The sequence below is a fragment of the Castor canadensis genome, chromosome 18 (genome assembly GCF_047511655.1).
Source record: "Castor canadensis chromosome 18, mCasCan1.hap1v2, whole genome shotgun sequence".
NCBI classification, from domain to species: domain Eukaryota; kingdom Metazoa; phylum Chordata; class Mammalia; order Rodentia; family Castoridae; genus Castor; species Castor canadensis.
The window spans coordinates 17,000,242-17,013,373 of NC_133403.1; the positions used below are offsets into that span (position 1 = coordinate 17,000,242).

Consider the following 13,132-nt stretch of genomic DNA (forward strand, 5'->3'; position numbering starts at 1 on the left):
GGCTGACTTTGCTGTTTCACCCTCTGCTGTTTAGTCCCCAGACTTTCTTTCCTTTTGACTGTTTGTTGAAGTCCACATAGGTCCAGGAGTCTTCCATTTGTCTTCTCTCTCTTCCCAGCCTATCAGGAATTAGAATAAGTCTCTGTACTTGGGGAGAGACCCTTAATTTTTGGTTCCACAACTTTTGGCCTCTGGAGGCCCAAAACAAGAGAAATATGCCATATTTGTTATTTGTTCTGTGTTTGGATGTTGTATGCAACACAGCTTTATGTTCTATCTCAAAGCACTTTGGAAAAACCTCAAGGTCACAGACACCTCAGAAGGGGGTGGAGAAATACTGCCATGTGGTAGGTGCCATCATGCCTCCCACAGCAGCCCAACTGCACAGGAACCATCTCTGCTGCTATGATGGCCTTAGAAGGGCAGACTTGGGGACTAAAAATGATCTTGCTACCCCTTAGGGAGGTTTGCAATTAATCTATGGCTGAAGGCAATATCAAGAAAAAAAGATCACAGGTCATGTTTTCTCTCCTATTTGGAAGCTAGTTCTATAAGTTAAATGTATATAGAGAAGTATACTTGATCATATATATAGTTACAAAGAGAAAAAATTGTATTACTGAGTCTGTCTTAAGGGGGCTACAGGAGGTGGGAGAGATAAAGAAAACATTAAAGAATGAAAAATATTGGAACAACCCAGCTATATATGAATATAACATAACACACTGTAGAGGAAGCTGTTGAATGTTAGGGGAGCATGGTGATAGACAGTGAGTGAGTAATAGAGGGGACAGAATTAATTTGAAAAATGCATGATATATACTGACATAAAGTAGCAAGGCTAAACTTAATACACCCTTAATTTTAAAAATGTAAGGTAGGTGGGAAAACTTGCCCCAGCCTGTGTGGGTATGCTGCTTGAGCGTGACTAAGAGCTATGGGGAAGAAGAAATAAAACACACACAAACATACAGACGTACAACATAAAACAGAATGCTGGCATCAGGAGGGCTACACGTTCCTGGTGGGAAACGTGAGTGTGTACCTGAGCCACAGTGTTTATTTTATTAGGTCAGCACAAGGCAAAGACTCAGGTAAAAATCAAGTTTAACAATTCTTGATGGAAGGTGAAAGGAATGAGGTTTCATGGGCTAATTATCCTAAGGCTAATGAAGCTTAATGAAACACATCAGTTCTGGAATCATCAAGGCACACAGGGCACCTTATCTAAGGTATTGATTAATCTGGCATCAGGGAGTCTCCTAACAGTTCTGCTACTTTATCTAGTTTTGGGTCAGGGGGCTGGTATGCAGACACAGCAGGTTTATCCTTCAAGGAGATGTGAGAGCAAAGGTCAAGGCACCAGGTACTTGGGGAAATTATGGTAGAAGAGGCTCTGCAAACTTCTACATGAAGAGGCTGTGCAAACTCCATTATTCCCAGTCCAGGATCATCCCTGGTCCCCAAAAAAACTAAATCTTTTCCTATGGTGGGTACAAGTGGAAGGGAGTGGGCATCAGGAAAGGGGGAAAGAAGGTGTATATGGTGGATGTGTTTTGTATCCATATAATATTAGAAAATAGAAGAATGAAACATGTTGAAATTGTTCTAAGAAGGGAGGGACAGGGGAACAGGGAGAATGATGGAGGGGGTAAATCCAACTAAGACATATTTTACACACATATGTAAATATCACAATGTATCCTCCTGTACAATTATTACATGCTAAACAATCAAATAAAATGAAATTACCATTTTACAAATTTTTTAAAAAATCAGTGGCTAAATGGTCTCTCTGAGGTTACTCTAAATTAATATGATTGCTTATATGTGTTATTTTTTGTAAATATGTGAAAGCTATTTTAAAGAAAATTGGTTAACTCCATCAGTCTAAGTAAAACCAGGCATTCAGGAACTGTTAGACTAGGGATCATGGAAAATGCTGGCTGTTTTAAAGCTCAAGTGACTGTTATGGCTGCCTAACTGGGTGTTGTAAATGGGACCTATAGTTTGTTTTTGTATTTTATTTTTTAAAATCTTGTCTAAGATCTAATTATATATATATATATATATATATATATATATATATATATATATATATATATATATATATATCACCTTAAGGCACTCCACCAGCCCTCTTTTGTGATGTGTCTTTCAGACATTAGGACTTACAGATTATTTGCCCAAGCTGGCTTTATGCTGTGATCCTCCTGATCTCTGCCTCCTGAGTAGCTAGGCTTACAGGTGTGAGCCACCGGTGCCCAGCTATAAAAATTTTGCAAATAAACATTTTTTAAAATCAGCAAATAGGCATGTCAATTGATAAATTATTTTCAGTTCTTGGCTGTTCTGTCTTTTGTCATTACAGTTTTGATCCTTCTGGAACATTTACAGTCAAACCCATTCACTACTCACATCTCCTCTTCCTTAGGAAATCTCCTTCCTTGTTCTCTTTTCCACAGACAGAGTAGCCCAGTGGCCTGTGCAAGGTTCAAGAATTGAATCCTTGAACACAGGAGCCTGGTTTCTGGGCATCAACCAGAAGGAAAGAAAAGCCACCACTGGTTTTCTAGCTCACTATGCAAAAGAGCAGACAGGAGCCAGACTCATCAAGTATGCTTTTCCAAACACTCTTCAATGTCTTGCACTGGGGAATCAAGCTTGAGGTGTGTGTGCATATTCTATTTATTTTCACTGTGGAGGTCTTTTCTAGAGGTCAGAATATGGAAAAGGCCTGATTTGCCTGAGCACTCAAAAGAGCCCCTCTTATAGTGGTGTGGAAAAACAAACCTTCATTCACAGGAAATCCAACTGGGTCTCCCACATGGGAAGAGAGAATTCTACCACTGAAAAACCAAATGCCCTGCCCCTGAAATCACCACTTAGAATATATTTGGAAAAGGCATTAAACCACTCACTGGTCAACACCAAAAATTGAAATATGTCATAAAAACAAAATAGTTTGATCAAATTTTCAGTGGTGCTTGAGTCGCTGTGGTGCAATTGGTTAGCACTTTCTGGTTATTAACCTAAAAATTGGTGTTTAAAGCCCACCCAGGGACATTTGGTGCAGATTTTAATCCTTCCTTCTTACATTGTCCAAATGTCTTCTAGCTCTTTCAGTACACCTTTTCCTTGGTCTTTCTGCAATAGAGAGCAGGATCACTATGGAGACTTTTAAATTGGCATTTCTTGACATTCCTTGATTTCAAATGCCGTCAGCACTAACCCTGAGATAGATGAGGGAGAAGAAAATCCAGGGAACACACCACCTGGCCTTCTTTGGGTCTACAGGCTGCGATCTTTCTGCTTTCTGTTTTCCAACATTCAGAGTCCCTTCCTGTTTGTTTATATGTGCTGCCCTGGACAAGAAGAATAGGGAAAAGTACACTCATCTCATCTTGTCAATGTAGGGCATTTGTTCCCCTTTCTCTGTCTTATCCCTCCACTTATAATGCTCATGGGAAATCCCAGTGGTCAGAGTGTACTTCCTTGTTTTGTTATCCAGATTAGTGGAAGGCATGTTGTTTTTCTTTATTTTGGGGATTTCTTGCTCACCATTAAGAATTTTTTTGTAGCTACTCTTTATCAAGTAGTGGAAATTCCTTCCTCTTCCTCTTTTCTGAGTAGTTTTACCACATATCAGCACAGAATTGTGTCAATGCTTTTTCTTCATCAATAGAATATTTCACGTCATTATCTTTCTGGAGACTGTTTTCAAACTTTGATACACCTTGTATCCTGAGAGAATACTTTATACATTGATGAAATCTCTTTGTTAACATTTGTTATGATTTTTTTCACCTCTATACTCAGGAAGGATATTTTGTCTGTAGTTGTCTTTATTATTTATTCTACTTTTGTGGCCTGGTTTTGGAATCATGGCAATCATAGCTTCAGAAAAACAGTTGTGAAGTGTTCATTTCTCGCTGATTTTCTGGAAGACAGTGTGTAAAATCAGTGTAAATTCTTCCTTAAACAGTGGCAGAATTTGCCAGTGAAGCCAGCTGGAACTGGAGATTGTTTTCATGGATTTTTAAAAAGGAGTCCAACTTCCTTACCAGTTGTAAGATCAAAAGAGCAAAAGGTTTGCTTTGCAGTGTGTGAGATGTGGTTTTATCTACTTAGAAGCAACTGGTCCAATTCATCTGGATTGTGGTATTTATGTGTGTACAGTTATTTGTATTTTCCCGTATTATCTTCTTGATACTGAGAAGACTGCTGGGATTACAGATTCTATTTCATTTCTGATTCTTGCAATTTGTGTCTTCTTTTCTTCTTGTTCTCCAACCCTTTGAAGTTTTTGCTTCTTTGGTTTTCTCTAATGTTTTTCTGTTTTCATGACCTTGGATTTCTGTTCTTAATTATTCCCCCACACACACTCTGTATGCTTCTAGTTTCTATTCCATGCCCATTTCACTCTTTTTGAGGTCAGATCTTGGCTGAGATCCTTTTCTGTTTTCTAACACGAGCCTAGACAGCCTTGCATCCCCTCAGCACTGTACTCACTGCTTCTCACAACATGATCAATGGCATATTTTCATCCCACCCTTTGCTATGGTACTGTCCAAGACCAAAACAGGATTAAATTCTCTGGCTTCAGCTGAGTTTAACAGAATAAATGTGAGTGAGACAGCCCACTTGCCAGGACACTGGGAAGCACTGGAGAGGGCTCTCAAGGAAAGAGTGCTGCTTCTTTGTGGGGGGGGGAAGGGAGCGGATGTCTGGGGATGACGTCCTTTATTAGGAGTCCAGGCACTAATAGCCTATGACCAGACAAAGGTCTTGGGGGCATGGTCTCCAACCTGTGGGTGTGGCACCCACACTTCTGCAACCACATTGGCCACTGCTGCAGCTTCCAGGAGCTGTGAGGCCCCCTGTGAAGCAACACTGCACAGACTTGCACTGGGTTCTTGAGTTGGAGCTCTACCAGAGGCAGGGACCCCAAGCAGAGCTGGCCCTGGGTGGCAGAACCCCAGCCAGGGAACCTTTGGGGATGTGGGCTCCCAGTCTGTGTGCTTCCCTGGTACTCTGCTGGAAGAAGCAGCTCCAAATGCAGTTGCATTGGAATAATAGAATGTGTCAGGTTCCAGTAATTGAGGTGGTTGGGGATGAAGAGGAGTACCAACATGGGTCACTGTCATCCAAGTCCCTCAATCCAGTTCACAGGTCTGGAAAGCAGAAGGAGGACTCCTTTCCTGGTACATAGAGAGCTGCGTGGCCAACTTTCCAGCCAGGGCCCATCTGAGAATGCCGACTTCATTCTGGCACAATTGGTTGTATCCCTAAAGCCAATCCAATAGCTCTTTTCTTTTTGTATTCAGGGATTTTTGTTTGTTTGGTACTGGTGTTTGAACTCAGGGCTGACACTTTGAGCAACTCCACCAGTCCTTTTGTATGATAGGTTTATTTTTTCTCCTTTTGAGATAGGATCTCGCAAACTATTTCTCTGGGCTGGCTGCTTTGAACGGTGATCCTTCTGATCTCTGCCTCCTGAGTAGGTAGGATTCTCATAGGCTCAAGTCACCATCGCCTGGCTGTATTGGGTATTTTCAAGATAAGGTTTAGTGAACTATTTGCCTGAGGCTGGTTTTGAATTGTGTTGCCCAGTCTCCTGCATACTGGGTGTCTTCTGGCTCCAGTGTCTCTACCCCACTACTGCAGAATCCTTTCCAGAGAGATGGTTTTCAAACTTGGGGCATCTAGTCTTCCCCAAATCTCCACCACCAAGGTCCTGCTCTGCTGGCAGAAGCAGCTGGAAAAGAAAGTCCTTTGTCCAGCGTTGGAGGCAGAAGACTTGCACGGGTGTAGCCCAGGATTTTCTGGGATAAATTCTCAAAAGCGGATGGTCTGTCTGCCTAGTGCATCACTTAGCAATTTTGTTTTACAAGCTTCCTATATAGGGGTGGCAAGGTGCTCATTTCCTGACATCCAGGTTCCTTTGAAAATAACTTTAAAAAACAATGCAAATGGAAAGGAGAGGAGAGGGAGTAGTAGAGGGGTGTTTGAGACAGAAGGCCAAGGTGAAGGATCCATGGTCTGTCAGAGTCACAAGAGAGGAGCAGGTGTTCTGTCCATTACTGACCATCCCTACTGGGAGCTAGGATGGAGCCTGGCTTGTGTGCTGAGTACAATGGGAACCTGAGCACCTCAGCAGGCAGACCTTAGGTAACCTATGGGTCCCAAGTCCCAATCTTCCAAATCTCTAGAAGCTCACAGCTGTCAAGGGTCAGAAAATCAAACGTTTCTTTCCTTTGCAGCCCACTGGGCTTCTTCCCACCTAGCATGGTGTGAGCAGACAGATTGGTTTGTGCAGGCAGGGAAACAGAAACTGAAGAGGCTAAGTCTGCACCTAGAGCTTGAGTCACAGACATAGATAAAGAGTGTCCTGCTCCTGTAATTGAGGTGATTGGAGGAAGAGGAGACCTGACACAAGTCACAGGTCGAGAAGCAGGAGGATACTGCTCCTGGTCCACTGAGAGCAGCCTGGCCACCTTCCTGACCTGGAGTTCTATGACCCAGAGAGCACCACTGGGCTTTGGCACACATGGCACTGAAGACAGACTGGAAAGGAACCCATAGCATCCCACTGACAGGGACAGGTGGGAGGTGAGGACTAGCACTGCAGTGGTTCCACCAGGCCTGGATTCATTCTTCGTCACCTGGTATAAAGGTAACTCTTTTCTTTCAATATGGGTTTCTACCTTGACCTAAGATTGCATAGTTCTGTGGTGCTCTAGTGGCTAGGATTCAGCACTTTCACTGCTGCTGCAGCTTGGTTTGACTCCCAGTCAGGGAAGGAAGTCTTTTTGCCACCACAAGCTTGCTCTTCAATTTTGTCCATCTCAAGGTCTAGAAGCAGCACAGCCCACATCCCAAATCACAAAATGGCAAAAAGCTTCAAGTAGGGCTTGGGTTTTGCTTGGCAGCACAGGCCAAGCTTGTGAAGTTGTGGTGGACCTGCTGGACTGTGACTCATCAGCACTCACCCCCAGTCTGGGTCCATTCATGACAGAGGATTAATGCACAACCAGAGACATCAGTTCTAATCCCTTCTCAATTAAAAAAGCAAACCAACAAATAAAAAACAACAAAACTGCTAACCAAAGAACAGACACCTGATCAATGAAGGACAAGAAAGAAAAACAGGTCACACTAAGGGGAGGGCAAGAAAGGGATGGGGAGAGTAAAAAAAGGAAGTAAAGAAGGTGAATATGGGTGATGTCCTTTTATACAATTTTTAAACCTGTTGAACTCACCCAAAGAAGAAGACTAATGTAGAAAGTAGAAAAATGAATGTGATGAACCAATTCAGGATACAACACATAAATACATGGAAATGTCATTATTACACTCTATAGATACCTTAAACAAACAAAATGTCTCTTTTTTCCCAAAAATGGGGGACAGGAAGGAAAAAATAGGTCCTGTCTGGGGGATGGTACCAGTGGGAGGGAGGAGGATCTAAGGTATAAGAGGGTGAATATGATGGAAATATTACAAACTCATGTATGAAGATTGAAAAATGACACCTGTTGAAACCTGTTGAAGAACTTGTCATGGTTGCAGTGTCACATCTTCATGCTGGGTCTCCCAGGTTTCATGCTTACTGGAAATTATTCATGTGTCAATACTCAGATCAAGTTAGTGAAAATTGCCATCATCCTAGCATGTTCTATATGCTAAGCTCACCTTCTCTCTGCTTGGACATCACCATTCCGACAAGCATGGTATCATGAACTGACTGTGTCATGAACAGACAATTAAGATGAGTTCTTTCTTTTTTTATTTTTACCGTACTGGGACCTGAACTCAGGACCTTCCCCATGAGCCACTTCACCAGCCCTATTTTTGTGAAGGGTTTTTCAAGATAGGGTCTGGAGAAACTATTTGCCCCTGCTGGCTTCCAACTACAATCCTCCTGATCACTGCCTCCTGAGTAGCTAGAATTACAGTTGTGAGTCACAGGCACCTAGCTATTTTTCTTTCCTGACTGTAACATGAATGAATGTACTCCACTCAACATTGCTCCCCAGAAGACATAGTTCTAATGTTTACCCTTTTCAGTGTAAGTTCATACTTACCTAATACTGAATAATAGTCATTTAAATGAATAAAAATGGGGGTAGTTGCAATCATATTTCAGGGAAAATATAAGTTGGTACAATGTTTTCTGAACAACACTGCAATATATACAAGTATGCAGTGTACTTGAGCTGTGTTCTGCTAAATTTTTTCTTAGAACTTTATAGTTTAACTAAAAGGTATTTTTTAAAATACATGATATATCAAGTTTATCTCCTGGCCATGACAAACTTGGCAGCTACCAATGTCCTGGTCCTCAGATATCTTTTCTGTATATAAACATGTTGAAAACTGCTCTACTGTTTGTCAGTGACAGGCCCTTGATGTTAAGCACCATCATCACAATCTATAAAGAAAAGAAAAATGGGCATACAGAAGAAAGAATGGTTAATACTCCCCTGAATGTGAAGAAAGACAAACCCAGTAATGTTGTCAATAGGAAAAACTAACAATCCCTCCCAGAGACATATTTATAATTGAAATGCTGAAAGAAAGTGAGAATGGTCAGGAAGGTATCAATGAATAAATTTCCAAATCTCACCAATAAGGTCAACAGACAGTTTATCATCAGAAACTGCTAAGACTACCAGTCTTTGGAATGACATATTTAATATGCTTAAAGAAAAATAAGACAAAGTTCAAGTTTACTGCAAAGACACAGCAGAGATCTTCCCACCAAAGCCACCCAGAGCAGAAGACTGCACTTCCATAAGCCAGGCACATACTTCTGGGGTTCCAGAGGCAGCAGGTACAGGAGTTCCCTGGATGACACTCCAAATCCATGTACTATAAGAGTCTGTTTCCCTTTTAGGATCCACCAGGCACACAGTGGCCAGCTTGCTCCTTTAATCCCAGGTACTCAGGAGAGACCAGGAGAGACCCTGGGGAAAAAATCATCACACACACACACACACACACACACACACACACACACACATACACACACACAAGTAGTGGTGGAGTGGCTCAAGGTGTAGTCCCCGAGTCCAAACTCCAGTACTGAAAAAAGAAAAGAAAAAAACCCCAAATACCAAAAGAAACGGGCTATTGGATTGGCTCAAGGGGTACAGTTTGTTCTTAGCCCTACCAAAAATATTTACAATACACAAGGGGCTTTTTTGTTTGGAATAGGACATGCATGACATTAGAATTTTCCAGGTCATTCCATGTAAAGTATTGAAAGTCTTTAAAGTGTTAGAGCATTCAACATTCATCCTCATTACCAATATGTTTTTTTTTCCTTCTACCTACTACTGACACCATACATTTAATCTACAGCTAAGCCTTTTTCCCTCCCCAAGAACTTGATTCAGCAAGAAAGGAGGTACAAAGTTTTTTAAAAAATATATCCCATCAATAGCAACCGTGGATGCCACTGGAGATCCTGGAAACTGACCTTGGGGAGAGGAATATTTGAAGATGCATCCCCAAATCAGGATCCCTCTGTGTGACTGGACTCTGACTGGACTCTGACTTGGAGTAGGGATCAGGTCAAGGCCAGCACAAGACAAGTTCTAAGAGCCACTAAAACAGGGCAACAGCCTCCTAGACATCACCTATCCAGACAATTCTGGAAAGCTCTTGAGAATTACCCCCTAACTTTCACCCTGCAAGGCACAGGGAACCAGGCAAAAGCAAGGGGACAGCAGCACTTCACTCCAAAAGGTTTCACTTCCCTTGTAGCTCCAGAGCTCAGACTGACCCAAGACTCCACTAGACAGGTACCAAAGCAACCAGGAGGAGTAAGGAGGGCAGCCTGTGCTGGCAGGATATCAGCTTCAGAGCAGAACTGGTGGGCCTGGCTTGGACCTTCAAGTAAGGTCAAATAAATGCCCAACTGAAACTTATATCTCAGTCTGACAGAAGAGGCAAGGGATGTGTGTGTCCTTTTTATTTTTCTTTCTTTCTTTTTTCTGTAGTACTGCAGTTTGAACTCAGAGGCAAGCACTTTAGCACTTGAACCACTCCACCAGCACCAGAGGGGTGTCCTTGAGAGGACAGAGCCTTCCCTTTTTTCCCAGGAACAGTCCCAAAGTCACTGGCTCTGAGAAGAACAACACCAATGAAAATACTGAATCCTAGCTACAACCAGGGAGCTGTATGATCTTTCTTTGGTCACTTTAGAATCAAAAAGACTGCAGGCAATGAGATCAATACCTGGCTCTGCCTGGGGAACCCTGGCTGGTGACAGCCACTGGCTGGCTGGTCACATCTCCCTCCCACCTTACGTAGTCTGGCCCATGCTTTGGGTTTCTTTCTAGTCTGGTGGCAGCACCCTGTGCCAGATACAAGTCTGCTTTTTTTTTTGGGTTCGGGGTTGGGAAGATAGCCACCAGCCAGGTGGCTGTTCTCCATCTATGAAGTGGCTCTAGGGACTCAGATGACAGTGACTTACTTTGGGGCTCCTTTTCATCCTCAACCATCACAAATATTAGAACATGACACTATTATTCTATTACTAGAACGTGACTGCATTTGGAGCTGCTTCCACAGTGGCTGAGCCCAGGGAAGTACCCACCACCAGCAGACTCGAAAAACACCACTCTGGATGGGCCCCAGCTCTGGTTCTGCCAATTGGGACCTGCTCTGCTTGAGGTCCCTGCCCCTGACAGGGCTCCAGCTCCAGCACCCTGCACATGTGTGCTGGTCTGCTCCGCTGGGGACCATGCAGAGCAGGAGTGTGGACACCACACCATGGGTTGCAGAACATGACCCCAAGGTGTTTGTCCAGGCATAGGTGGTCAGTGTCTGGGCTCCTGATAAACGATGTCACCCACAGTCCACGCAGGACCATAGCACCTCCCTCCCTCTCCTGCCCCACAACACATGCCCACTCAATCGGTCTGGTTGTGCTTTCATGAGCTACTTCTTCTCAGTGCCTCCTGGTGACCTGGAAAGTCAGTGTCTCAGCCTCCTGTCACTCTTGCTTACTCTGTTAAACTCAGTTGAAGCCCGAGAGTTTAATCCATCCTTGTTTTTGGACAGTACTACAGCAAAGGCGATGATCTGACATTTCTGTTTTTAAGGGTATGATGAAAATAAAACACTGAACATGTTGTGAGAAGCTACAAGAGCAGTGCTGATGGGAATTCAAGCCTCTTCAGGTTCACATTAGAAAACAAGAGTCTTAGTCAAGCTCTGCCCTCAAAAAAGCAAGAAATGGGTGAAGAAAAGAAACCAAATAGTTCACCAGACGCTATCCCCCCAAAAAATCATCACAAAAAAGCACTGGTGGAGTGGCTTAAGGTACAGGCTCTGAGTTCAAGTACCATTACGGCAAATGAACAAACAAACAAAAACAAGATGGAGGAAAATAATCAAGCTAAGAGCAGAAATCCATTGTCGTGAAAACAGAAAAACATTAGAGAAAACCAAAGAAGTAAAAACTTCAAAGACATGGAAAACAAGAACAGAAGGCACAAATTTCAGGAACCAGAAATGAAACAGAGTCTACAGTCCCAGAAGTCTTCCCAATATCAAGAAGATAATAAAGAAAAGTACAAATAACAATATACACATAAATTTGACAATCCAGATGAACTCGACCAGATGCTTCTAAGTAGAAAAAAAAAATCACACCTCACCTTTTACAAAGCAGACCTTTTGATATTATGACTGGCAGGGAAGTTGGCGTCCTTTGTAAAAAAAATTCCATGAAAATAACCTCCAGCTCTAGCTGGTTTCGCTGGAGAAATTCTGCAACAATTTAAGGAAGAATTTACACTGATTCTACAATCTCTTCCAGAAAATTGGGGAGGTGAGAACACTTTCCAGCTGTTTCTCTGAAGCTATGAATGCCATGATTCCAAAACCAGGCAACAAAAATAGAATAAATAATAAAACTACAGACAAAATAGCTTTCATGAATATTGATAAAAAAGTCATAAGCAAAGAATAGCAAATAGATTTCAACAACCTATGAAAGGAAATTTAAACTATGAACAACTGGGTGTTATCTCAGGATACAAGGGTGTTTTCAAAATTTGAAAACAGTCTCCAGAAAGATAATGACATGAATTAGTCTATTGATGAAGAAAAAACGTTGACACAATTCAGTGCCCATTTGTGATACAACTGTTCAGAAAATGGGAAGAGAAAGAAATTTCCACCACTCCATAAAGAAAGGCTACAAAAAAGAAAACAAAGGTAAACAAAAAATCGCCACAGAAACAAAAACAAAACCTCTTCCACTAACCTTGATAGCAAAACAAGGAAGTGCCCTCTAAGCACTGTGATTTCCCAGGAGCATTTTAAGTGGAGGGATAAGACAAAGAAAAGGAATGGGTGTAGTTTTTGTTCAGGGCAATGCACATAAAGCAAATAGGAAAGGACTCCAAATGTAGGAAAAAGAAAGCAGAACGATAGCAGGCTGGAGACCGAAGAAGGCCAGATGGTGCGTTCCCAGGATTTTCTTTTCCTCCATCTATCTCAGGGTTAGTGCTGATGGAATCTGCAATTCCAGGAATGTCAAGAGTTGCCAAGTTAAAGGGGTACAATGTGATCCTGCTCTCCATAGTCAAAAGACCAAGAAAAAGGAAAGTTGAATGAGCTAGAAGACATTTTCACAATGTGGGCAGGAAGGATTGAAAGTTACACTGTGTGTCTCTGGATGGGCTTGAACCACCAACCTTTTGGTTAACAGCCAAAAGTGCTAATCAATTGCACCACAGAGGCTCAAGGACTGTTTCTGCTCAGGATGCACAGGGAGGGTCAGTCACTGCATGCCACTCCCCCAGAGCCTGCTGGCCTCACAGAGTGCCAGCTGAGCTGCAAAGCCTTGGATTATCTGGAGACATGGGCAGTGCCCAGTGCACTTGGCACATTGGAAATCCACATGATGGGGCCTGAGGGCTCCCTATGGCCTTGAACAGCGCTGCCCTTTGCCTGCTTCAGAAACCAGCCCTCACCTCCCTCTTCCCCTTCTCCACTCGCTGTTGCCCAGGGAATGGGCACAGTGTCCCCCACCAACCTGGCACGGCAAAGTTTCCACTGCTATCTGAGATTATTGTGCCGTCACTGGGGCTTCCCCATCGCAGGGCTCATC

The 13,132-nt window shown here is 42.8% G+C and overlaps 1 non-coding gene across 1 annotated transcript; it reads right to left on the minus strand.

Annotated features, from left to right (window-relative positions):
* Positions 1 to 12,688: 12,688 nt before the first annotated feature.
* Positions 12,689 to 12,762, minus strand: Trnan-guu (transfer RNA asparagine (anticodon GUU)). Its single transcript has one exon. It is a non-coding gene; the product is annotated as a tRNA-Asn (tRNA).
* Positions 12,763 to 13,132: the final 370 nt, after the last annotated feature.